General features: G+C 38.2%; 7 non-coding genes across 7 annotated transcripts; 4 read left to right on the plus strand and 3 right to left on the minus strand.

The window, feature by feature from the left end:
• The first annotated feature begins 996 nt into the window (after positions 1 to 996).
• Positions 997 to 1,068, plus strand: trnap-agg. Its single transcript has one exon. It is a non-coding gene; the product is annotated as a tRNA-Pro (tRNA).
• A 1,635-nt stretch (positions 1,069 to 2,703) lies between these two features.
• trnas-uga lies at positions 2,704 to 2,785 on the plus strand. The gene has a single exon. It is a non-coding gene; the product is annotated as a tRNA-Ser (tRNA).
• Positions 2,786 to 5,081: 2,296 nt separating this feature from the next.
• trnal-caa lies at positions 5,082 to 5,192 on the minus strand. The gene is made up of 2 exons: positions 5,155 to 5,192; positions 5,082 to 5,127 (listed from the first exon to the last, which is right to left on the minus strand). It is a non-coding gene; the product is annotated as a tRNA-Leu (tRNA).
• A 1,708-nt stretch (positions 5,193 to 6,900) lies between these two features.
• On the minus strand, positions 6,901 to 6,972 carry trnap-agg. The gene has a single exon. It is a non-coding gene; the product is annotated as a tRNA-Pro (tRNA).
• A 1,817-nt stretch (positions 6,973 to 8,789) lies between these two features.
• Positions 8,790 to 8,861, plus strand: trnap-cgg. Its single transcript has one exon. It is a non-coding gene; the product is annotated as a tRNA-Pro (tRNA).
• Positions 8,862 to 16,137: 7,276 nt separating this feature from the next.
• Positions 16,138 to 16,248, plus strand: trnal-caa. The gene is made up of 2 exons: positions 16,138 to 16,175; positions 16,203 to 16,248. It is a non-coding gene; the product is annotated as a tRNA-Leu (tRNA).
• A 3,052-nt stretch (positions 16,249 to 19,300) lies between these two features.
• Positions 19,301 to 19,374, minus strand: trnat-ugu. Its single transcript has one exon. It is a non-coding gene; the product is annotated as a tRNA-Thr (tRNA).
• Between the last annotated feature and the right edge of the window lie 8,192 nt (positions 19,375 to 27,566).

A 27,566-nucleotide genomic window follows, 5' to 3' on the forward strand; every position in this document is an offset into this window, starting at 1 on the left:
CTATAAGTGTGTATGAACCTCACTAAAATCAATGCATTGCAATTCAAAGAATCAAGTACAAAAGTTCTTTATTTATTATTATAAATGATTGTTATTTATTTGTTACCATTCATAGTATTGACAGACAGACAGCGGTCAATTATTATTAGTAACGGTCTGTTAAACAAAAATAATTGACCGCCGAACGTTTGGTATACAACATAAACTCATCCCTATGTGCACTGGACAAGTAGTCTCACTCTTCAGATGCATATTTCACAAATGACTAGATGATATTTGTGGCTTCTCTCAGTTAAAGCTACTCTGTTTCACCAGTTGGGGTCCATGCACTACTTCATCTGTCTAAGAGGCTTGAGTCAACAAGAAATTTTTTGTGTTACTGTTTGGGTAGAAGTGGTCATTTAAAGTGGATCTGTTAGATTCTGCATGGTTAGGAGAGGTCTTTAGGGATAATACTGAAATGTTGAGCCCTATTAAAATATATAGGAATTGCTGACCTTCAGAGCTTCCATCCATTTATGCCTGCTCAGATCCCTGGACTCATTTCATAGAAAATTTTTGTAATTTGCATGATGGGAGTTTGACCCAAATGATTTAAATGTGGAAATGTTTTCTTTTCACAATAACTGTTCCAAAATGTTAGCATGGAGAACAGGAGACATGTATTTGCAAGTTCAAATCACTAATGAACCTTTCTGTTTCCTGCAGTTACAGAAGCAGCTTTGGCTGGACACATTAAGTTTTATCTATGTGTTTAAATTGAAGACATATGCCAGCAAAGCACATGAACTATGCAGTGACATATCAGTAGACACTTCTTCCACAAGAAGGCTTTTTGGTCTAGGGATATGATTCAGGTTTTTTGATCCAGGATTTTACTTTGCATAACATGAAACAAAAAGATCCACGGACCTCCAGCTGTTGGGTTCTCGCCTTCCCTTCAACTTCGTGTGCAGAGTCGTTCCAGTTGCGAATCAATCTTAATTGCATTTGCTTGGCTTGTTGGTCTAGGGGTATGATTCTCGCTTAGGATGCGAGCGGTCCCGGGTTCAAATCCCGGACGAGCCCAAGTTTTACACAGAATAAACTGTGTGTGGGTGAACAAGAGCTGTAGAACACTGAACTCTGTATCATTGATAGCGTGGATCTCGCGTGCTGCTTGTTCTCTAACAGCACCAAAGAGGTTGAAATACAGAAAAAGTTGCTTCTTCTACCAAAGCTACTACTCTGTTTTTATGCTTAACAGTCTGTAAATACACTGGCGATCAAAATTAGAGAACAATTTATAAACAATTGAACAATTCTGAAATAATGTCATCTTCACTGCTCAACAGTTGAAGGAGTTTTTGTCCTGTCTATACCATGCTACCAGAACACCTTTTCCACAAATTAACTAAGGCATTTAAAAAAACAACATTATTTTGCAGAAAACACACTGATCAAAATTAGAGAACACTTTCAGATACCTCACAGTTATTGGTGTTAATCTGGTACCTGGTGTTAATTTCCTTGATTGTCTGTCAACCCCTATTTAACTGGCAGCCTAACTTCCAGTTTCACTGACTCTGCAAGATGGTGGGCCGTTCTAAAGTGACTGAAAGCCTCCGGCAGCAGATTGTCCAGATGAAGGCCAAAGTGATGACCCTATCAGCCATAGCAAGACAAGTTGGTCATTCCAAATCTGTGATTTCAAGAATACTGGATCTTTACAACATCACAAACTCATTCATGTCCGCCAAGAAGGCTGGTCGTCCACAGAAGACAAATACAAGAGAGGACAGGATAGTGCAGAGGATCTCAATGGGCAATTGTTTGCACACTGCAGCTGGAATTGCTCACCAGTTCAGCGCTGAACAGGGTAAGGATCTGTCTCATCATACAGTGTCTCGACGTTTAAGAGCATTTGGACTGAAAGCCCACTCTGCAGTGACCAAACCTTTCATTAGCAGAAAGAATCAAAAGGCTAGACTAAGCATGTTGTGTGGACAGAGGAGAACTGGTCCAAAGTTCACTTCAGTGATGAAAGCAAGTTTAATTTATTTGGGTCAGATTGGAAACATTATGTTTGGCGACAAACTGGAGAAAGACTGAACCCAAAGTGTGTAAAGAAGTCAGTGAAAAGTGGAGGAGGAAGTGTCATGGTTTGCCAGTTACATAGCAAAATGAATGCAAATGTTTATCAGAAACTTCTTCAACAACATATGGTTCCTTCCATGCGTTCATCACCCAATCAGCCCGCAGTGTTCATGCAGGACAACGCTCCATGTCACAGAGCAAAACGGGTAAAGCAGTTCCTTGAAACTGAAAACATTGAAATAATGACATTGCCTGCACAGAGTCCTGATCTCAACCCAATAGAGAACCTCTGGAAAATCCTTGGCGACAAAGTTATGGCCAAGAAACCCACTACAGTCACTGAACTGTGGAGGAGACTGGAAGAAGAGTGGACCAAAATCACACCAGAGCAGTGTGAGAGACTAGTGCTGTCCTGTGGACACAGATGTGCTGAAGTCATTCAGAGCAGAGGCGTGTACACTTCCTACTAATTGCTGACTGTTGTAACCTTCAGAAAATTTTGTTGTAATGTTTTTCCATGCTACAGTCATTGTTGTTATTTTTTTTTTCTTCTTTTTTTCATTGTTCTTCTTTCTTGTTCATTGTTGAAATTATAGACAAGTCAAGACATCAGCACACTTCATCACTGCTGTGATGGCCGAGTGGTTAAGGCGTTGGACTTGAAATCCAATGGGGTTTCCCCACGCAGGTTCAAATCCTGCTCACAGCGTTTCATCAATGTATGATAGTGATTTATTGTTGAGTCTTTACTGTGTAAAGTGAACGATGTACAGAAGTGTTTCAGCACAGAAGAAACGTTAGAAACAAACATAATCTGTTTTACTTGAGGTGAAAGTTGTTTTGCTGGGACGAGGAGGAAGTCCATTAGAACTCACATTATCTCTTTAGGAAACATGATTCATCTTGTGCTTTCTACAAGATCAAAAAGGTTAAAAAGATCTTTTGAAACTTCTTATTTTAAAGAATATGTTTCATATCACTTGACTTCTGCCCTCAGACTCTCACTAGTGTACAGAGATGATTGTGGATTAAACATATTAATGTGTGAATGTTAGATTTTGCAATGTTTCTTCTTATTTAGATCTGTAAAAAACACCAAGACTAAAAGGTAAATAAAACCTGTTTTCCACACTCTTTATTGTTCTTTTACCAGGTCGTAAGTGTTCCACCTGCTGCAAGTGTTCCACCTGCTTTACTCCACTCCTACTGCTGTAGCGCCCTCTACCTCCACCCCCACCACATGAGTGACAAGTGATGTATTTTTATTCACATCATCAGTATTTGTGTGCACTATTGAGGGATTCGAACCAGCATCATTCACATCAGAGATTCTCTTTGTGAAGCACATAAGGCAGTTTGCTATAAAATATATACATCAATCTGCCAACAACCATAAGAAATGTGCAAGACATGTTTCCATTACCTTTTCTTTTTTCTTCCATTTTTCAATTTTTTCTTTCTCTTTTTCCTGTTTTTCCTTCTTTCCCTTCTTTTTTCCCTCTTCCCACCCCTTAACAGACTATTGATCCCAGCTTCACACAGCTCACATCCTCAACTCTCAGTCTCACACTGCCCTCTAGCGGCACTATCCGGACGTGCTTTATGCTCCATTCTGTACTAATGTGACTTCTGTATGTGTTTTTTAGCAGTGATTCTCAATCTTTTTCTGCCATTTACCACTTCAGAGGGGTGGATTTTTAAACCCCACCTGTACTTCGTCACCTCAAAAAAGGATAATGAAATACTTCAAGTTGAAAAATGTCTAATTTATTAAACTAACCAATTCTAAATGATCATCAACTAGCATCAAAAACAAAAATAGAGAAAAGAAAGGTGTAATTGTGTTATCACTTTGCCTTTCTGTCACTTTGCAATCTGTGTAAAATAGAGCAAATTCATTTTATACATCTTTTAACAACTGAGTTGTAGACTTGATACTGTCACTCTCAAGTCATGTTTAATACTGAGATGAGATCTGTATTTAATTTTCAGTTTAGCAACATCTAAAAAGTTTCAGAGATAAGATGTGGCAAAAGGAACAGGATAACACAAACCACAATTATATTTTCTTTAAGGCTGAATTTTTGGTTTATTGCTCCTACCATCTACCTTTTTTTGTCTGCTTGAGATTAATTACCTGTTTGTTTGTTTGCTTGTTTGTTTGTTTGTTTGTTTGTTTGTTTTTGTGATCAATGTCACACATTTATCCATTGAATAGAATGTCACAACATTGTTTTGTGGTATACAGTACTGTATACAGATTTTATAAACCACATCGACACTCTTATGAACCTTTTCTCTGCTTTTAAACATTTAATATTTTTAAACCTACGTAATTTACCATTTTAACATAAAAGCTTTTTCTTCTGGGTAAAAAGTTTTTTTATAAGCAGAAATGTTACCCTCGATTGCATTTGAGAACTGCAACAAATGAAGAATATGGGGGTCTCATTCTTGAGCTAGTTGCTGAAGTTCTTTAAACAGTCTGACAAGGGTTGCAAGGCGCTCGAGTGTTCGGCCAACCTCCTAAATTTTTTTATATTTTTTTTATATCTGTTAGTATTAAGATCGGCCTCACACTGGTTCTCTAAACACATTCCTATGTTGTCTGTTCAGTGTCTATAGGATCTTTATGATGTGAGTATGTAAGGTACACAGAAAGTGTTTGTCTGGGTTCACACATCCCTGGTTACTATGTTTTCTTACCCAACCAGGAACAGTTTAAGCTCGGGTTTTATCCAGTGTGTATATATACTTGTCTGTTATCTGATAAAGATAAAGATTAATAAAGGACTTGTTTATTTGATCCTTTAGTGACACCTTTTTGTCTCCCGAAACTCAGTTACACTTTTTGCCAGATCCTCGACTGATGCTGCCATGTTTTTCTGCCTGTCGTTCCCACTAATAGGTAACCATCTACTTGTTTATTCTGTATGTCTGTGTTTGGAAGACAAAGGGAAAAAATATTTCATTATTGTTTTGATTTCTAATGAAAATAAAGTCACTGTCAGAAGTGGGATTTGAACCCACGCCTCCATGTGGAGACCAGAACACTCAGATTCCTGGAAGATACAGAACCTTGAGTCTGGCGCCTTAGATCGCTTGGCCATCCTGACATACAAGCAAGTGTTTCTTATCCCCTTAGTGGCTAAAAAAAATATTTTTTACAAATTTCCTTCTACTTGTTTATTTTAATTATGTTTCTTATCTATCTATATCAGTCGTATCTGTTTTTCTGTCTGAATGCATATTTTATATATATATATATATATATATACACACACTGTCGATCAAAATTAGAGAACAATTCATAAACAATTGAACAATTCTGAAATAATGTCATCTTCACCGCTCAACAGTTGAAGGAGTTTTTGTCCTGTCTATACCATGCTACCAGAACACCTTTTCCACAAAATAACTAAGGCATATAAAAAAATATATTATTTTGAAGAAAACACACTGATCAAAATTTGAGAACAACAATGACTGTAGCATGGTAAAACATTACAACAAAAATTTCTGAAGGTTACAACAGTCAGCAATTAGTAGGAAGTGTACACGCCTCTGCTCTGAATGACTTCAGCACATCTGCGGCCACAGGACAGCACTAGTCTCTCACACTGCTCTGGTGTGATTTTAATCCACTCTTCTTCCAGTCTCCTCCACAGTTCGGTGACTGTAGTGGGTTTCTTGGCCATAACTTTGTCACCAAGGATTTTCCAGAGGTTCTCTATTGGGTTGAGATCAGGACTCTGTGCAGGCAATGTCATTATTTCAATGTTTTCAGTTTCAAGGAACTGCTTTACCCGTTTTGCTGTGTGACATGGAGCGTTGTCCTGCATGAACACTGCGGGCTGATTGGGTGATGAACACAGGGAAGGAACCATATGTTGTTGAAGAAGTTTCTGATAAACATTTGCATTCACTCTGCCATGTAGCTGTATAAGAGGCCCAACTCCTGCTGCAGAAAACATGCCCCAAACCATGACACTTCCTCCTCCACTTTTCACTGACTTCTTTACACACTTTGGGTTCAGTCGTTCTCCAGTTTGTCTCCGAACATAATGTTTCCCATCAGACCCAAATAAATTAAACTTGCTTTCATCACTGAAGTGAACTTTGGACCAGTTCTCCTCTGTCCACACAACATGCTTAGTCTAGCCTTTTGATTCGTTCTGCTAATGAGAGGTTTGCTCACTGCAGAGTGGGCTTTCAGTCCAAATGCTCTTAAACATCGAGACACTGTATGACGAGACAGATCCTTACCCTGTTCAGCGCTGAACTGGTGAGCAATTCCAGCTGCAGTGTGGAAATGATTGCCCATTGAGATCCTCTGCAGTATCCTGTCCTCTCTTGTATTTGTCTTCCGTGGACGACCAGCCTTCTTGGCGGACTTGAATGAGTTTGTGATGTTGTAAAAATTCAATATTCTTGGTGTTCTCTAATTTTGATCAGTGTGTTTTCTGCAAAATAATGTTTTTTTTTTTTAAATGCCTTAGTTAATTTGTGGAAAAGGTGTTCTGGTAGCATGGTATAGACAGGACAAAAACTCCTTCAACTGTTGAGCAGTGAAGATGACATTATTTCAGAATTGTTCAATTGTTTATAAATTGCTCTTTAATTTTGATCGCCAGTGTATTTACAGACTGTTAAGCAAAAAAACAGAGTAGTAGCTTTGGTAGAAGAAGGAACTTTTTCGGGATTCCAACCTCTTTGGTGCTGTTAGAGAACAAGCAGCACACGAGATCCACGCTATCAATGATACAGAGTTCAGTGTTCTACAGGTCTTGTTCACCCACACACAGTTTATTCTGTGTAAAACTTGGGCTCGTCCGGGATTTGAACCCGGGTCCTCTCGCACCCTAAGCGAGAATCATACCCCTAGACCAACGAGCCAAGCAAACGCAATTAAGATTAATTCACACCTGGAACGACTCTGCACACGAAGTTGAAGGGAAGGCGAGAACCCAACAGCTGGAGGGCCGTGGATCTTTTTGTTTTATGTTATGCAAAGTAAAATCCTGGATCAAAAAACCTGAATCATATCCCTAGACCAAAAAGCCTTCTTGTGGAAGAAGTGTCTACTGATATGTCACTGCATAGTTCATGTGCTTTGCTGGCATATGTCTTCAATTTAAACACATAGATAAAACTTAATGTGTCCAGCCAAAGCTGCTTCTGTAACTGCAGGAAACAGAAAGGTTCATTAGTGATTTGAACTTGCAAATACATGTCTCCTGTTCTCCATGCTAACATTTAGGAACAGTTACTGTGAAAAGAGAGCATTTCCACATTTAAATCATATGGGTCAAACTCCTATCATGCAGATTACAAACATTTTCTATAAATGAGTCCAGGGATCTGAGCAGGCATAAATGGCTGGAAGCCCTGAAGGTCAGCAATTCCTATATTTTTTAATAGAGTTCAACATTTCAGTATTATCCCTAATGACCTCTTCTAACCATCCAGAATCTAACAGATCCACTTTAAATGACCACTTCTACCCAAACAGTAACACAAAAAAATTGTTGTTGACTCAAGCCTCTTAGACAGATGAAGTAGTGCATGGACCCCAACTGGTGAAACAGAGTAGCTTTAACTGAGAGAAGCCACAAATATCATCTAGTCATTTGTGAAATATGCATCTGAAGAGTGAGACTACTTGTCCAGTGCACATAGGGATGAGTTTATGTTGTATACCAAACGTTCAGCGGTCAATTATTTTCATTTAACAGACCGTTGCTAATAATAATTGACCGCTGTCTGTCTGTCAATACTATGAATGGTAACAAATAAATAACAATCATTTATAATAATAAATAAAACACTTTTGTAATTGATTTATTCTTTGAATTGCAATGCATTGATTTTAGTGAGGTTCATACACACTCATAGCCATAAATGCAATGGTTCTAATAATTGACATAATCTTTTCTTTCGATGTTTCAGTTTTCGGTTTTGGCCTTGGTTTGCTCATTTTTGGTTTTTGGTTCCGGCCAAGAATTTTAATTTCAGTGCATCCCTAAAATATTATCGTTGGTGTGGCCCTCTGACACAATTCAGGTTTCTCATGTGGCCCCTTGTAAAAATGTATGGCCCACCCCTGGTCTTGGGTATGGTTCTTTGGGTGCGAAAGGTCCCGAGTGTAACTCTGGGACGAGTCTTAGTTTTACACTGAATAAACTTTGTGTGGGTAAACAAAAGCTGTAATAATGCTGTACGGCTGATAACTTGGTTCTCGCTTGCTGCACGTTTCCTCACACCACCAAAGAGATTAAAATCCTTCAAGGGCGATTTCTTCTCCTGAAGCTACTGAGCCCAAAATTGCCTGAACATCTTGAAATTACTCTGGTTTTATACTAAACAGTCTGTAAATTGATTACAAAGAAACAAAAAGAATCTTGGACCTCTGGCTGTTTGGATCTCGCCTTCTCTTCACCTACATGTGCAGGGTGTAGTGTCAATCCAGTGGTAAATCAATGCCAAGTGTTGGACTGAATAGTTTAGCTCTTTTCCGATCTTACATTTTAGGTAGCACCATGTAACGGTTTTTAAAATGTTAGCATGGAGAAGAGAAGACGTGTTTCCAATGTACAGTAACATTTTATTACAAAAGTTAAAATGAAGTTCAAATCTCTAATGAGCCTTTCTGTTTCTTGCAGTTACAGAGGGCCGCTTTGACTGGACACCTTAAAGTTTTCGGTTTAAAGCAAGGCTTGTTGGTCTAGGGGTATGATTCTCGCTTCGGGTGCGAGAGGTCCCGGGTTCAACTCCCGGACAAGCCCAGATTTTACAGGAAACAAGCTTAGGGTGGGTGAAAAGTGCTGTCAAAACACTGTATCGGTGATAACTTGTTTCTAGCTTGCTGCATGTTCCCAGAGTGCAGCGTTGGCTAGACACCATTAAGACCTTTGCCATGCAACCTGTGCTCCTGGCTCATTGGTCTAGTGGTATGATTGTCGCTTTGGGTGCGAGAGGCCCCTGGTTTCAAATTCCGGGAGAACCCAAATTTTGCCCACAATAACCTTTGTTGGGGTGAACAAGAGCTATCAGACAACTGTATCGCAACAACTATATGATAATTTGGTTCTCACTTGGTGCTTGTTACCTCATAGCACCAAAGATGTTGAAATCCAATGAGAGCGATTTCTTGTCTTTAATATACTGAGGCCATAATAAACAACTTTTAAATTACTCTGATTTTATGCTGAACATTCTTTAAATAGATTACAAAGAAACAAAAAGAACCTTTGACATCTGGCTGTTTGGATTTCACTTTCCCGTCACCAACATGTGCAGGGTGTCAGAAGTCAGAAGTAATTATCTATGGGTTTGACTTGGAAAAGTGCTTCTGCAGTGTTAAAGAGCTGTGTTCTGACAAAACAATCTGCAGAGAAATTGTAAGAAACCAAAGCACAAACTTAGTAGGCAGGATTTGAACATGGCGCAGGTAGACCCCATCGGATTTCAGGACCATCGCCTTATCCCCTCATCCATGATTATAGAAGGTCTTCCATGACCTCTGCACATCCATCAATGAGTCAACTGGTGCTTGCTTGCATCAAAAGGAAACCAATGTCAATCACAATTTCCTTGTAAAGCTATATTTTCATCTGTAGGGAAATATTGCTGGTTGCTTTGATCCTTTTAACTTGTCCAACCAATATGAAGGAAAATAGTAGGATCATTCCAGTCAGTTCCCACTCTGAGCTGGAAATTGGACTGAGGTATGAAACAGGTAACTCTTAGCAGAGGATGGTTTCGATCCATCAACCTCTGGTTTATGGGCCCAACATGCTTCCGCTGCACAAGTGCAAGCAACCAAGAGGGGTCTTACGAAAAAGAGCAAAGGCAAAGAGCGGCCTGGATCTACTCTTCTGGCTTCCAAACGATGCTGGAAAACGCAGTGGTATCCACTCAGCCATGATTATAGAAGGTTTTCCATGACCTCTGCACATCCTTCAATGAGTCGAATGGTGCTTGCCTGCATCAAAGGGAAACCAATAGCAGTCTTTCTGTTTGCTGCACAAAGTAGGCAGGTCATTAAAATCCAGCATTTGTCCTCTCCACCCATGTACTGATCACATGCAGATCTTGAAGTAATAGGATTTTGAAATAGGTTTTACTTTTCTCCACTCTGAAACCATATTCATCCTTATCTGTGATCTCAATTGATGTCCACCTCTCTGCTTATCACATGCAAGCACTACATTCTTACCCTTATTCCTAATGAAAGGTGGCTCATATAGAATTATGTGACATTTTCACCTGTAGGGAAATTTTGTTGGTTGCTCTGATTATTTCAACTTGCAAAATAGTCCAACTAATATGAAGGAAAATGGTTCTAGTCGATTCCCCACTCTGAGGTGGAAATTGGACTGAGGTATAAAACAGGTAACATTTAGCAGAGGATGGTTTCGATCCATCTACCTCTGGCTTCAAAATGGTACTGGGAAACGCAGTTGGGTTCTTGTCAATATCAGATGAAGCTTCAATTGAATTTGGGTTACAATACAAAGGATTTAGTCAGAGACAATGCTCAGCTTTCAAGATACCAAAACAAGTGTTCAAGCCAGTGATGTCAAATGAAACCTAGACTTTTACCTTGGTGACTATCTGTTGGCCAAATGGTAAACACCCGATAGTCACGGACATGTTATGTTCGCGGTTTAATTATATACGGGTTTGACTTATACAAGTGCTGCTTCAGTGTTAAAAAGCTGTGTTCTGGTGAAACAATCTGCAGGGAACATTTGTAAGAAACTACGATTATAAATAGTGTAGGCAAGATATTAACATGACGCAGGGAGACCCGAACGGATTTCAGGTCCGTTGCCTTATCCACTCAGCTATGACTACACAAGGTTCTGCCTGAAGTCTGCACATCCATCAATGAGTCAGAGACAGAGAGGAAAAAAACAGTTAATACAGACAAGCAGGCAGATGGATGGATGTACAGACAGACATACAGAGAGACAGCATGGTAAATAGAAAAGAGAAGCAGTCAGACTAAATATAAGACTGACAGACAGATAGATAAAGACAAAAAAGCTGACAAATAGATGGCCAGATGGATAGACAGACAGACAGACAGACAGACAGACAGAATAATATTTGAAAGGTACCAGACTCAAGGTTCAATACCTTCAGGAAACTGAGTGTTGGATGCTGGTTTGTGATGGTTGGATGCTGGTTTGTGATGGTTGGATGCTGGTTTGCGATGGTTGGACACTGGTTTGTGATGGTTGGATGCTGGTTTGTGAATGGAGGGAGGAGTCGGAAAAGCATAGGAAGGAAAAAATGCATAAGGGCGCATGGAAACCAGGGGATATTTTATAAGGTAAATATTGAAGCTTCTGCTAAACAAAGCCCAGGTGCTTGTAAACTCTTAGTAAACGCTTCATGGAGAAAACATGAAAAGAAAAAGCATTTAAAAACATGCAAAGGTTATTAAATACAACATGCTCTAAAATTAAAACACACCCAAATACACAGGACCAAAAACAGTGTTATTAAAAAGGGGCTTCTCTGCATTTAAATGATGCTTTTTATATAACAACTCATATAAAGTGACAAGAAAATTCCTTTGGAGTTTTTAGTTGCTCTTTACAAAAACATGCTGTATGTTACCACTGAAATGTTGCAGTAGTTCTATATTATGAATCTGGACTTTTTTAATGAAGAACAAAGCTTGGAGTAGAATAAACTAATAACACTAATAATAATTATAATAATTAGAGGAAGAAAAAGAAGAAGAAAAAGAAAAAGATCTGCATTAGTTATAGAAACAGTTTAATTGTAACACACAGGTCACATTGACAATTGTCAGTCTCACACTGCCCTCTAGTGGCACTGTCAGTACTTGATTTTTGCTTAATTCTGAGTAAATTTTTGTTAATAATTAGTTTGTTTTATAATATGTTTATGATCTATGTTTATCTCTTTCTCTCTCTCTCTCTCTCTGTCTCTCTCTCTCTCTCTCTCGCCTATTAAGGAGATGTGTGAGGATGTTGAGCAGTGTGTCAGGTTTCATTTAACACGGTATCATTTTATATGCCTTCATCCTGTACAAACAACTGATGATGTTTGGGAGTGTGGATGAGAGAGCTGGTCTCATATTGCTCCAGAAAATGATTATTAAGTTACTGAAAATAATTTGCATTGTTTAGTGGCTGTTTCTCTGATGTAGTGACTGTCAGAGTAATGAAAATACTCCACCATGTACAGTAACTGGGTGACAGTAGGTAGCACAATAATGACCTTGTTTATTCATGACAATAGAATGAATGACTTCAACTTTAATGAAAAACAAACACAAAGGTGAATGAGAGAGATCTCAAAGTGAGCTACCTAGTACCTGAACTCGTAACCTAATCAAAAAAAGCCCCACACTGTGGCAGAGACATTAATGCTACCTGCCTGCAAAGCCTTTTTATTTTTATTTTTATATATATATATATATATATATATATATATATATATATATATATATATATATATATATATATATATATACACCGTAGTTTCTGGACTATTAGGCGCATCCAAATATAAGCCGCACGCACTAAATTTTATAAAGATTTTTGTTTTGAACATAAATAAGCCGCACCTGTCTATAATTATGCCTACATTGAAACTAATGAACTTTACACAGGCTTTAATGAAAGACAGTGTCTGTTACACGGCGTGTATCTAAACAGGAGCCTATCAAGAAAGTCATTGTTCACTGTCTTCCTCCTTCCTTTCACAACAATTTCTCTCGAGAGTTTTTCTTTTGGCATCGTCGTGCGTTTAAAAATCACCATCGGTGAAGCTTTTCTCCCGATGCCGTGCAGCTCAGAACACAGGTGAAGTGTGTTTTCATGCCCGGTTGTTTTCAGCGTAATGAATGATTTGCTTTTCCTGTAGACAGTCCGAGTGAGCGGCAGGTCAAACGTCAGAGGAACATCATCTATATTTATGATGAGGTGCGGCCCGATTCAGTGGGAGCGCATCTGATTTGATATAAAGAGTTTCATTGGTTCACCTGAACCCGTTTGGCAGTTTCATTGGTCTAATGTTACGGGGCTCAGTTTTTTTGTTTTGAAGTTTGTGAAACCGGAAAAAAACCCAGGAAAAATCCATAAATTAGCCGCTTTGTTGTTTAAGCCGCGGGGTTCAAAACCTGGGAAAAAAGTAGCGGCTTATAGTCCGGAAAATACGGTGTATATATATATATATATATATATATATATATATATATATATATATATATATATATATATATATATATATTTCTTCATTAATGCCAAAAGAACAAGAAGTATTACATACTTATGTTAAATTTACACTTACTTATGGAGGAAAAAAAACAAAAACAATACACTGTACATGAAAATATTACATAAATTTTAAAGTTTCCAGAGCATTACATGTTTTCAGTGCTTTTTTGTTTCTTGTTTCTTTTAAGAGATTTACATACAATCAAACAATAAGATAATAAGGCATTCAGAAAAAAATATAAGCCTGACAGGCAGATAGATAGACAAAAAGGCATACAAATAAATGGCCGGATGGACAGACAGACAGACAGACAGACTAATATTTGAAAGGTACCAGACTTAAGGTTCAATACCTTGAGGAAAGAGTGTTCTGGTCTCCACATGGGTTTAAATCCCACTTCTGACAGTAACTTTATTTTCATTAGAAATCAAAACAAAAATATGAAATTAATTCTCCTTTGTCTTTTAAACACAGACATACAGAATAAACAAGTAGATGGTTACCTAATAGTGGGAAAGACAGACAGAAAAAACAGCTAATACAGACAAGCAGGCAGATGAATATATAAAATAGATCAATAGGAAAGATGAGCAGGCATTATATATATATATATATATATATATATATATATATATATATATATATATATATATATACATATATACATATATATACATATATATATACACACATATACACACACACTCAGTTTCCTGGAAGGTATAAAACCTTGAGTCTGGTGCCTTAGACCGCTCGGCCATCCTGACATACAAGCGTGTGTTTCTTATCCCCTTAGTGTCTGATAAATTTTTTTTACAAATTTCTGTCTACTTGTTTGTCTTATTTATCCTTCTATTTGTGTTTCTTATCTATCTACATCAGTCTTATCTGTTTTTCTGTCTGACTGCATATATATATATATATATATATACATATATATATATATATATATATATACATACACACATATATACATATATATACAGTGAGGAAAATAGGTATTTGAACACCCTGCTATTTTGCAAGTTCTCCCACTTAGAAATAATGGAGGGGTCTGAAATTGTCATCGTAGGTGCATGTCCACTGTGAGAGACATAATCTAAAAAAAAAATCCAGAAATCACAATATATGATTTTTAAACTATTTATTTGTATGATACAGCTGCAAATAAGTATTTGAACACCTGTCTATCAGCTAGAATTCTGACCCTCAAAGACCTGTTAGTCTGCCTTTAAAATGTCCACCTCCACTACATTTATTATCCTAAATTAGATGCACCTGTTTGAGGTCGTTAGCTGTATAAAGACACCTGTCCACCCCATACAATCAGTAAGAATCCAACTACTAACATGGCCAAGAACAAAGAGCTGTCCAAAGACACTAGAGACAAAATTGTACACCTCCACAAGGCTGGAAAGGGCTATGGGGAAATTGCCAAGCAGCTTGGTGAAAAAAGGTCCACTGTTGGAGCAATCATTAGAAAATGGAAGAAGCTAAACATGACTGTCAATCTCCCTCGGACTGGGGCTCCATGCAAGATCTCACCTCGTGGGGTCTCAATGATCCTAAGGAAGGTGAGAAATCAGCCCAGAACTACACGGGAGAAGCTGGTCAATGACCTGAAAAGAGCTGGGACCATCGTTTCCAAGGTTACTGTTGGTAATACACTAAGACGTCATGGTTTGAAATCATGCATGGCACGGAAGGTTCCCCTGCTTAAACCAGCACATGTCCAGGCACGTCTTAAGTTTGTCAATGACCATTTGGATGATCCAGAGGAGTCATGGGAGAAAGTCATGTGGTCAGATGAGATCAAAATAGAACTTTTGGGTCATAATTCCACTAAACGTGTTTGGAGGAAGAAGAATGATGAGTACCATCCCAAGAACACCATCCCTACTGTGAAGCATGGGGTGGTAGCATCATGCTTTGGGGGTGTTTTTCTGCACATGGGACAGGGCGACTGCACTGTATTAAGGAGAGGATAACCAGGGCCATGTATTGCGAGATTTTGGGGAACAACCTCCTTCCCTCAGTTAGAGCATTAAAGATGGGTCGAGGCTGGGTCTTCCAACATGACAATGACCCGAAGCACACGGCCAGGATAACCAAGGAGTGGCTCTGTAAGAAGCATATCAAGGTTCTGGCATGGCCTAGCCAGTCTCCAGACCTAAATCCAATAGAGAATCTTTGGAGGGAGCTCAAACTCTGTGTTTCTCAGCGACAGGCCAGAAACCTGACTGATCTAGAGAAGATCTGTGTGAAGGAGTGGGCCAAAATCCCTCCTGCAGTGTGTGCAAACCTGGTGAAAAACTACAGGAAACGTTGACCGCTGTAATTGCAAACAAAGGCTACTGTACCAAATATTAACATTGACTTTCTCAGGTGTTCAAATACTTATTTGCAGCTGTATCATACAAATAAATAGTTAAAAAATCATATATTGTGATTTCTGGATTTTTTTTTTTCAGATTATGTCTCTCACAGTGGACATACACCTACGATGACAATTTCAGACCCCTCCATGATTTCTAAGTGGGAGAACTTGCAAAATAGCAGGGTGTTCAAATACTTATTTTCCTCACTGTAATATATATATATATATATATATATATATATATATATATATATATATATATATATATATATATATATGCATGCATTCAGACAGAAAAACAGATCAGACGGATGTAGATAGATAAGAAACACAAATAGAAGGATAAATAAGACAAACAAGTAGACAGAAATTTGTAAAAAATTTATCAGACACTAAAGGGGATAAGAAACATATGCTTGTATGTCAGGATGGCCGAGCGGTCTAAGGCGCCAGACTCAAGGTTCTGTACCTTCCAGGAAACTGAGTGTTCTGGTCTCCACATGGAGGCATGGGTTCGAATCCCACTTCTGACAGTGACTTTATTTTCATTAGAAATCAAAACAATAATGAAATAATTATTCCCCTTTGTCTTTCAAACACAGACATAAAGAATAAACAAGTAGATGGTTACCTAATAGTGGGAAAGACAGACAGACAGAAAAAACTGTTAATACAGACAAGCAGGCAGATGGATATATAAATTAGACAGATTGAAAAGAAAAATCCAGCCATTAGGGTTGCATGAGCCAGTGCACTCTTAGTGCCGGTCCCAAGCCCGGATTAATGGAGGGTTGTGTTAGGAAGAGCATCCAGCAAAAACATGTGCCGAACCAAATATGCGGATCACGAATAAAATTTTTATACTGGATCAGTCGAAGCCCGGGTTACCAACGACCGCCACAGGTATTGATAGTTAACAGGGAGGAAGACGTCTACAGAGACAGCAGGAGAAGGAGAAGTGTAGGAGAGTGGAGGTTCGGGTTGGTACTATGACTGGTAAAGGGAGAGAGGTAGCTAATATGATGGAGAGGAGAAAGGTAGATATGCTGTGTGTTTAGGAGACCAAGTAAAAAGGGAGTAAGGCCAGGAACATTGGAGGTGTGTTTAAACTTTTCTTTCATGATTCTGAAGGAAGAGTTTAGTAAGAGTTTAGTGGAGGTGAAGAGAGTTTCTGATAGTCAAGTCAAGTCAAGTTTATTTCTATAGCGCTTTTCACAACAGACATTGTCTTAAAGCAGCTTTACAGAAATCAACAGTCAAGGTGAATGGTGTGCATTTATCCCTGATGAGCAGCCGTGGCAACTGATAGGGTGATGAACGTGATGCTGGATGTTGAAAGGGTGATGATAAATGTTATCAGTGCTTATTTTAAGTGGACAATTATTAGTAGAGACATTTGTGACTCGTTAGTAAAAACAGGTATGTAGTTCCTTTTTAATGTTGTGTTCTGCCTACACAAATTCATTCCATTAAAGATGCATCTAAAATCGATGATTGATGTTTAGAACTTTAGAATGATGTCATATGCACCTTTTTTTTATTTAATCTATTTTTGAACATAACACATACAAACAATATTTATAATTATATTTTTGCTGAGATTACCCGACAATTTGAGAAAATTAATTGTGTTTTTGTGATTGTTCTAAAAAAAATAAAAAATAAAAATTATATCAGAGTAACACTGACCTTAATACAAGTGAATGTTTTCTTCAAATGCACTGTATAGTGTCTTATCTGTATCCATCAATGTTTCCTGACCAGCCTTGAACGATACACTGATTGATTGATTGTTCTTCCTTGGGAAGTGTTCACCTGTTTGGTGACAGGGGGCGCTGCAGCGCTGCTCAGAAAATACAGAGACTCTACTGTACTGTACTGTACTACATTTTCTATATATTTTGTAACATAAAGACGCAGTTTTGCACTTCAACGACGAAACGACTTCATCGCACAATGATGTCACGGTGTTACTTAGCAACTTTTAGAAGGATATCAATTTATAATTCATAACAGTTTTAAAATAAAGAAACATTTTAATTTCCCTTTGACTGATCATCTCTGTTCATCTCTGTTCATCTCCTCCAAGTCCTTTAGCGAGTCAAACATGTTTTCAGTCTTTATCATGTCTTTTTTAAGGACTTTCTTTCTGGCAACCTCTACATTAGATATGACCTTTACTGACTTCATTCTTTTCGTTGGTTTCACTTGTTTGTCCTCCTTTTTTCTTTTCCCTTTTCATCTTTTATTCCTGTTGCTTGTTCCTTACATGCTGGAAGGTCGGATTCCATTGTGTTCAGGTCATTTTGCAGGCTGTACGTCAACTCCATTTGAGTCCATGAGTCTCCGTCCTGTTGCATGTCCACTGATGTCTCTTTCTCTTGGTCCTTCTTCTCCACCGCATCCAAAGCCTTTTGCAAACTTTCAGTTAGTCCTATTTGGGTCCAGATTCCCCGTCTTGCTGTAAGTGATCCTCCTGGTTGTTGTGCTTCTTTCCTTCTTGTTCCACGCCCTTGTCCATTGTTGTTTCTCCCTCTTGTGTTGTTATTTACTCTTCTCGCCACTCACTGTCTCGTTCACTGTCTCCCATCCAACACTAACACTTATTTAAAGGCAGATTGCAATCCGGGCACATTACTGCATTGCAGTCCCTCGCAATGTGCCCTCTCTTCTCACAGTTAAAGCACTTAAAATCTGGGCAATCCTTCACCAAATGATTCAGGCTCATGCACAGCCAGCAGGTCTTTACTTGATGGCTGTGCGTAACCCGGAAGTACTGCAGGCCTTCTGCCGTTTCTATTTTTGTATTAGGAGAGAGGCAACTTTTTTTGGGAACCGAGTTTTTACAAACCTCGTCCCGTCCTCAATGTTGGTGCCTGGATACACTCTCTTTTTTATTTTGGATATTGGGAAAAATCCCCATCCCTACATTTTTTTTTATAATTTTATTATCAGTGATGTAGACAGGCAGCTGCATGAAGGAGATCACATAGTCTCTATTTTGCATTCTTTTGACCTCACACTTGGTTCCATTGATAACCAAACCGTCCAAAAAATACTTGGTGTCCTCTTATTGTTCCAGAGTGACCTCATACAACTTATTTTGTTTGGGACGCACTACGAGAATCCTCCCTTCACCAATCCGCTCTGTTAATCCTTTATTTATGTCTGATACTCCCATATCTTTCAGTTGTCCTGCCTCCACTGTCACTTCTTTCAGGTAAAATCTTTCCACAGTTCCTTTTCTTTCTTTTTTATTGATTTTATTGGCATCTCGTCATCTTTTAAACAGTCCATTGTCTTGATGCGCTATCCATTTGGCCACAGAGCCCTACGTTACACAGTGCTGTATTTTACTATCTCAGAAATGTTTATCTTAATGGATGGCTTGTAGTTTGTTTAAAAGCACAGTTTTTTCCATTGCTAACAAATACTATAAAGCTTTTAAAAGGGTCAGAGCAAAGCCTGCAATTCACCATTCAGAGCCCCAGAGAAACCATCTTATCCACTTGCAATGTTAAATCTCAAGCCATAAAGAAAACGCTGGAAGGCACTCAAGAAGAAGCAGCAAAGGACAACTGCATCAGGCACTGCTGGGACTCGAACCCAGGATCTCCTGTTTACAAGACAGGCACTTTAACCAACTAAGCCACAGCGCCTTAATGCTATGCACTGACTACTCAGCCAGCTGTTGAATGGAAATTCTTTGCTCTTAGATTTAAAAAAAAAATATTGCTTGGACATATGCATTCGAGCTAACAGCTAATAAGGCAGAAGCATAGATTCGATTTTTGTCTTGATGCTAGTTCTACCATTAATTTGAAACTTGCTAAGGTACTCAACATTAAATATGGTCAAATACAAATATAGTTAAATATAGTTATAAGATACATATCGACAAACAATAGCCATGCCATAGCAGTGAAAACATTCTATCTAATATCTGGTCATAGTTTTAACAAACCACCAAAATTCTGTGGAAATTAGCATGCAACACACATCTGTTGACAGCAAATGCTCTGAGGGTCCTACTCTTCCAGCAATAACAAAGCAGTGCTGCAACTAACAAACATTAGGCACCACTGTCCACAGTAGCAATTGATCTCGATTGTTTGCTCATGGACCCATTCATGTTGTATTTGTATATGACCCATACATTCATTGTACATCTAATTGTGGTTCCTTTTGGACTAACTAAAAAACAAGAGCAAGGAATAAAAGGATTAGGCATCGAGGGAGAAGAGAATAAAATATTTAAATATGCGGATGACACAATGATATTAGTAAAAAATCTGGAGGGGGTGAAAAAAGCAATGCAAACGGTACAAAAGTTCTGCAGGAGATCAGGAGCCAAAATAAATTATGATAAAACGGTACACATGAGATTCAGAAGGGTGGCGTTTTTAACGGAGCATTTTACTTTTATGGAAGCAAAAGAAATAAAGATTTTAGGAGTTTTAATGAGGAGGGATGAAAAGACAGCAGAAGAAATAAAGATCTTAACATTTTAATGATTTCTAAACTATGATACATTTTATACATATCAGCTGTGCCATTGTGGGCAGAAAGAAGGCTAAAAAAAGTTTTTTAGATTTTTTATGGGAAGGGAAGCCCGCAAGAATTGCATACAACACCTTAATGGGAGCAATAGAGAAGGAAGGATTGGGGTTAATAGATGTGGAACAAATGATAAATGAAAATGATAAAAAAGTACATGGATGAATAAAGCAATGCGTCATGGAAAGCAACAATGGGTTTTTTCTTAAACAAGTGAAGCAACTTCGAACTTGGAGACAACATATTGTGGATAAAAACAAAGAATTACATAACAGAGGGGTTTCTAAACTTTTATAAAGAACTGTTGAGGGCCTGGGCAAATTTTTTGACTCATGTACATTTTATTTGCTTTCATGCTTAATTTAAGGATGAACATCTACTGTGGTGAATAAATTGTGATAAAAGTTGAACTTGAATAGCAGAAAAGGCATATAAGCAAACAAACAAACAAAAATAAATTGCCATTTGAATCAGCAATTCTCGTCTACGGTCATAACACTTTGAGAACGCTCGATCTCGTCTGATCTCGGAAGCTCACTTGTGCGCTGTGTGTCTAGTAATGACAGCTAATCAGTGCAAGATCTTCCATTTCTTTCTCAGCCAATGGCGCCACTGGTTAGCGCTTTCAGTTGTTAACCAAAAGGCTGGTTTCCAAACCCACCCAGGGACGTTCTGGCTTTTGTTAGACACCAAGCACTGAGTGGACTGAGTGACTGTTGCTGGCAGGGTGGTGCGTCTGGGACAGATACTTTGAGGGTTTCTTTTTTAGCCAATGTTTGTCAGAGACACTGTTCAATTCTAAATGCTTCTTTTAAGGTGAAACTATGATGAACTATAAAAGAATAATAAAGACATCTCTTAATTTCCATTTTCTCGCTTCAGGACTGCTGTGATGGCCGAGAGGTTAAGGGGTTGGCCTTGAAATCCAATGGGGTTTCCCCACGCAGGTTCGAGTCCTGCTCACAGCGGTTCTGCTTTAAGTTAAAGTGTTGTATGAACCCTCTTATTGCTAAGTGTACAATGGAGTTGATGATTTCATCCAAATATAAACCGCACCCACTGAATGTTACAAAGATTTTCATTTTGAACATAAATAAGCCGCACCTGTCTATAAGCTGCAGGTGCCTACATTAAAACTAATGAACTTTACACAGGCTTTAATGAAAGACAGTGTCTGTTACACGGCTTGTATCTAAACAGTAGCCTACCAAGAAAGTCATTGTTCACTGTCTTCCTCCTTCCTTTCACAACAATTTCTCTCAGGAGGTTTTTTTTTTGGCATCATCGTGCGTTTAAAAATCACCATCGGTGAAGCTTTTCTCCCGATGCCGTGCAGCTCAGAACACAGTTGAAGTGCATTTTTTCATGCCCGGTTGTTTTCAGTGTGACGTCGCCTTTCCTGTTGACAGTGCGAGTGAGCGGCAGGTCAAACGTCAGAGAAACCTCATGCATATTTATGATAGTGGGAGCGCACCCGATTTGATATAAAGAATTTTATTGGTTCACCTGAACCCGTTCAGCAATTTTATTGGTCTAATGTTATGGGGCTCAGTTTTTTGGCTTGAAGCTTGTGAAACCGAGAAAAACACAGGAAAAATCCATAAATTAGCCGTTTCATTGTTTAAGCCGCGGGGTTGAAAGCGTGGGAAAAAAGTAGCGGCTTATAGTCCGGAATATACGGTATTATATCATGATACTGCATCACTTCTCATGTTACTGTCTCCTAGATTTGTGGATTTGTAGCGTTTATTGTGTGATTTAAATGTTGTTATCTGGCAATATGGGGAGTAATACAAACAGACACTCACACACCATAATGGTTAGATGCAGTCTGAATATCAACACTAGAAATATCATCTAGAAATTATTTCTAGATGGGATTTTCCAGAGGAAAATAGCAGTTAGAAATGCACACCTTTCATTAATCACTATTTTGTGTCTTGTGTATATGTTTTACACTGTTTTGTGTTGTCTTGCACTGTCCTGTGTTGTCTTTCAGAGGGGGATTGGGACTGAAGACCTGCCACTGTATAAACTATTAGAGAGAACGAGTAACGCTGTGCAGATCTACTGTGTATTTTATTTATTTATGTACAAAATTATACAATGTTATGACTATAATCTATAAAAAATATTTATAAAGAGATCACATTTTTAGGTTTTATGTGATGATGGAGGAAGCTGATCTAAGGCACTTGGTGACGGCTGAGGGAACGCGCTTGAATGTGATCTTGTTCTGCTTCAGGATCAGTTGCAAAACAAAGCCCAGGTGCTCGTAAGCTCTTAGTAAACACTTCAAGGAGAAAACATGAAAAGGGAAAAGCTTTTAAACACATGCAAAGATTATTAAATACAACATGCTCTAAAATTAAAACACCCCCAAATACACAGGACCAAAAACAGTGTTATTAAAAAAGGGGCTTCTCTGCATTTAATTGATGCTTTTTCTAAAACAACTTATATAAAGTGACAAGAAAATTCCTTTGGGGTTTTTGTCACTTACTTTACAAAAACATGCTGTATGTTACCACTGAAATGTTGCAGTAGTTCTACATTGTAAATTTGTACTTTTTAACTGAAGATCAAAGCATGGAGTAGAAGAAATTAATAATAATAATAATAAGAATAAGAAGAAGAAGAAGAAGAAGAAGAAGAAGAAGAAGAAGAAGAACTGCATTAGATATAGAAAAAGTTGAATTGTAACCCACAGTTCACATTGACAATTGTCAGTCTCACACTGCCCTCTAGTGGCACTGTCAGTGCTTGATTTTTGCTTAATTCTGTGTAAAAAATATTAATCATTTGTTTGTTTTATACTATTTTCTCTCTCTCTCTCTCTCTCTCTCTCTCTCTCTCTCTCTCTCTCTCTCTCTCTCTCTCTCTCTCTCTCTCTCTCTCTTTTTTTTCTCTCAGACCAGAGTAGAGATGTGTGATATTAAGGAGATGTGTAAGGATGTTATCAGTGTGTCTGGTTACAAACTACTGATGTTTGGGAGTGTGGATGAGAGAGCTGGTCTCATAGAAAATGATTATTAAGTTACTGAAAATAATTTGCATTGTTTAGTGGCTGTTTCTCTGATGTAGTGACTGGCAGAGTAATGAAAATACTCCACCATGTACAGTAATTGAGTGACAGTAGGTGGCGCAATAATGACCTTGTTTATTCATGACATAAGAATTAATGATGTCAACATTAATAAAAAAAACACAAAGGTAAAGGAGAGAGATCTCAAAGTGAGCTACCTAGTAGCTGAACTCGTAGCCTAATCAAAAAAAGCCCCACACTGTGTCAGAGACATTAATGCTACCTGCCTGCAAAGCCGCTGATTTGTATTAAAACAGTTTATACATATTTCATAGAAGTATTGTATCGAAGATACTCGTCTTGAAAGTACTCTGTATCGGATTGAAAAGAAAATGATTGGTATCGCTCATCACTATCGACGACACCAGTTGAAATACTTGACTCTGTGTGGTGTGATGTGAAATCAGACACGGGACTGCAGACTGCAGCTCACTGGAAGTGTTTAATGTTTCTTCTAAAAAACACACAACAAATCAGCAGCCCCTGTGGTGATATTTCACTTATTGTGTGTGTGGTAGACTTATCACCATGTGCCCTCACATTCATAAAAATACAAACAAAAGTGTAAAATATTCACACAGATAGATAAAGAAACCTCACACAAAAACTTCAGTGAGAAAAAATAAAAAAATTATTTCGGCTGCTCCCTTTAGGGGGCGCTACAGCGGATCATCCTCCTCCACACTACCCTGTCCTCTATTTCTGCTTCTTTCAACCTACAAATATATAAATAAATAATAAATAAATATAAAAGTAATTAATATAAAATTAAACCAGTTTATCATAAATTTAGGAAAAACCCACCACTCCAATGAGATTACAATACAGAAAGGGAAGAGGAGGAGTCAGGACAGGAAGTGACATCAGCTTCTATTATCAAGGCATTTAAGAGAAGCACCCATTTTGATCAGGTAACTACAGTTATAAACACAGATATGAGTATAAACAAGACAAATCAACAGTTTAGTATGAATTGAAACAGGACATGTAAATTGAACAGGGTAAATTATACACCTGTTACATACATCTATAGATTTAAAACGAGGAAAAGGTTTGTTACGGCACATGCGATGTGGGCGTGGCTAAATGACGCTGATGTGAAACGGAATCCAGAGATTCATCGTGTTTTATCTGTAAGTTTTACCGTCAAATCTTTCCATTCAACATGTTTCTATTATTTATACAGTAATATTCTTATAGGAAAGCTTTTTTAACAAGATTGAAGCCTTTTATGCTTTTGAAGACGTTCGCGGAAGTATTTCTTCCCGTGATGCATTGCGAGATGCATAAATTAATCAGTTAAAATAAATATAAAAATTTTAAAGAAGTAAACATGAAAAATTACAGTATTGTGTTCAAAATGACGCTTTAACACTACAATTTACAATATAATGTATATATTGTAATCAAATTAAGTGAGTGAACTTTTTCATCTACCATGATCATGTGAATTGTAAAGATCTCTTGGTATAAATACAGTGTATGAAATATTAGAGTTTGGTCTGGGTCGGGAATACACGCGCTCATGCCGAAATTCACCTGCTGTGTGTGTTACCAGTGGGTGAACTAAATAAATGGAAGATTGCGTGTGTGTTCCTGACTTGGGTCTTTTTACTATTTAACACTGACTTGCAGTAATAACTCTATTTTTGTTTTAAAATATATCATTTTTTAATATATAACTTAATGTTACAGCATATTTGTAAGGGGGTTGTTAGTGTTAAGATGTTTCTCACACTATCTCACACACATCCCTTTGTCTGCTCAGTGTCTATAGAATATTTACGATGTTAGTCTGTAAGGTAATCAGGGAGTCTTATCTGGGCTCACACATCTCCGGCTAGTATATCCTCTTGTCTAAACAGGAAACAAGTTTAGGACAGCCTTTTCTCTGTGTGTGTGTATATATACGTTCTGCTGCTTGCAATAAACAGAAGAAGAAGAACATGTGTTCTGTGTGCTGTGTATTTCTTCTTCCCTGATATCAGAAAGGCACCACGGGCATAGCAGGTCGTATGGAAAACCTCTCCAAGAATTAAGTTTCGTTTGTGCATGATAAAAATCTAACAGTTTTGGTGTCAGAAGCGAGATACTTTCAGCAATATCCAAAAAGGGAAATCACGCATCAAGGTAAGTTTTAAGAGACTTCCTTGTTGGCGGGGATTGTCCCGTATGCCAGCCAATAGGGCTGCATATGTGTTTGTGTCTTGGTTATGCATTAATTGTTGAATTAATGCTAATTTCCTTTGGTGGGATGATTTTGTTGTGACATTGGTTTCCTCACCGTAGACGTAAGATGCAAGATTAGAAGACGTTTTTTACGGTCTGTCTAATATAGGTGATATTGTCTGAAGTATCCAAAAGGAGCCACAATAATTTTTATGCCCGAAAAAAATTGATAAATGAAAAATTTATTGTTTTTAAAAAATGCAAAAAAATTTAAAGTTGGAGAAAAGGAACTAAAGAAAAACGGACATTTTCAAACGACTTTAATCTTGTTTTGGTTTTATAGTCTTTTTTTCTCCTAACTTACAAAATTTGTGATCCAATTGGAGAGACTGGATTACTTTTTTTGTTTGAAGACTGCGATCCCCCTGGTGCCTAGCGCAGCTGTATTGTCTAAATGTTATGTGTTGTGTGTATTGTCTGTGTGTTAAGTGTTGTGTGTCTGTTCTTTGTTCTGTGTAAAGAAGATGGGTCATGACATTTCTCGCTTATTTCCGGAAGAAAATCCCAAAGATTGGATGTATAGGAATTGTGCCGGTTATTGAACTAATCCTTATTTAGATCATTTGGCATTATGGAGTGAAATTGTGTCACATCTAGATACTTTTTCCTAGAGATTTAGATGCTGCTAGAGGTTTTACTATGCTCCAGGTTTTTGACAATTTATTGTCACAAGGTGTTTTGATCGAGACACATTCACCCTATAACACAGCGATTAATCCCACCTTGAAGGCAGATAAAAAATGCCGAAGGCTAACACAAGATTTACGTGAGATTAATAAATTAGTTATTCCGTTAGCTCCTTTGGTGCCCGATGTAGCTACCATTGTTAACTCTATACCAGCGACTCACAGATATTTTACTGTGATTGATCTTTGTTCTGCTTTTTTCAGTGTCCCTTTGGCCTCAGAGACGCAGACGCTTTTCACATTTACCTATAGGGGACGTCAGTTCACCTGGACCCGTCTTTCTCAGGGTTTTGTTGACTTGTCAGGCAAATTATACTAAACCTTTTCACCTCTATGTGCATGAACGTGGTGGTACTGCTGCGGGGATCCTAGCCCAGGAACACGGTGACAGATATCGCCCTGTTGCGTATCTTTCCAAATCTTTAGACAACATAGCACAAGGGTTGCCCTCGTGCTTGCGTGCAGTGGCTGCTGCGGCTCTGATGGTCCGGGATGCTGAGAAAACGGTGCTGTCACATCCTTTGATACTGTACACCTCACATCAGGTAACAGCTATTTTACACAACATATGACAGCACAACGTAGATCTGGTTATGAGACCACACTCTTGGCAACGGAAAACTTGACTATTAAGACTTCTTCTCAGCCTCATTCAGCTGTAGTAGCTCTGCGTGATCTGCTAGACTTTATAGATTTAGATGGTTTTGACGACGCACATGATTGCCTTGAACACATTGAACAAGAGACCTCTTGTAGGCCTGATCTTTTAGATATGGACCTGGAAGAGGGGGATTGTCTATATGTAGATGTTCATGTTCAAAACCTTCTGATGGTGTGTATTTATGTGGATATGCGGTTGTAAGATTACCTGATGTAATAGTTGAAGCTAAATCATTACCATACACATCAGCACCAGCTGCAGAGTTGGTTGCACTTGCAAGAGCATGTCAGTTGTCTGAAGGTAAAGTAGTGACTATATACACTGATTCTAAGTATGCTCATGGTGTTGTGCATGATTTTGCCGAAACATGGAAGCACAGATACTTTAAAACAGCTGATGGAAAGCCCATAGCACATTTTAATTCCATAGGCGACTTTTTAAAAGCTGTTCAACTCCCTGCCAAAGTGGCCATAGTTACACATATGCCACCTGTAGGAAATTTGAGGTACCTGTTGGTTATAGTTGACAGATTCAGTAAGTGGCCAGAAGCATTTGTATGCGTGACAGAGAATGCTAAAACGGTTGTCAAAATATTAATGAAAGAGATCATCTCTAGGTTTGGTATTCCTAGTG

Source organism: Silurus meridionalis, chromosome 3 (assembly GCF_014805685.1).
Source record: "Silurus meridionalis isolate SWU-2019-XX chromosome 3, ASM1480568v1, whole genome shotgun sequence".
NCBI classification, from domain to species: Eukaryota; Metazoa; Chordata; class Actinopteri; order Siluriformes; family Siluridae; genus Silurus; species Silurus meridionalis.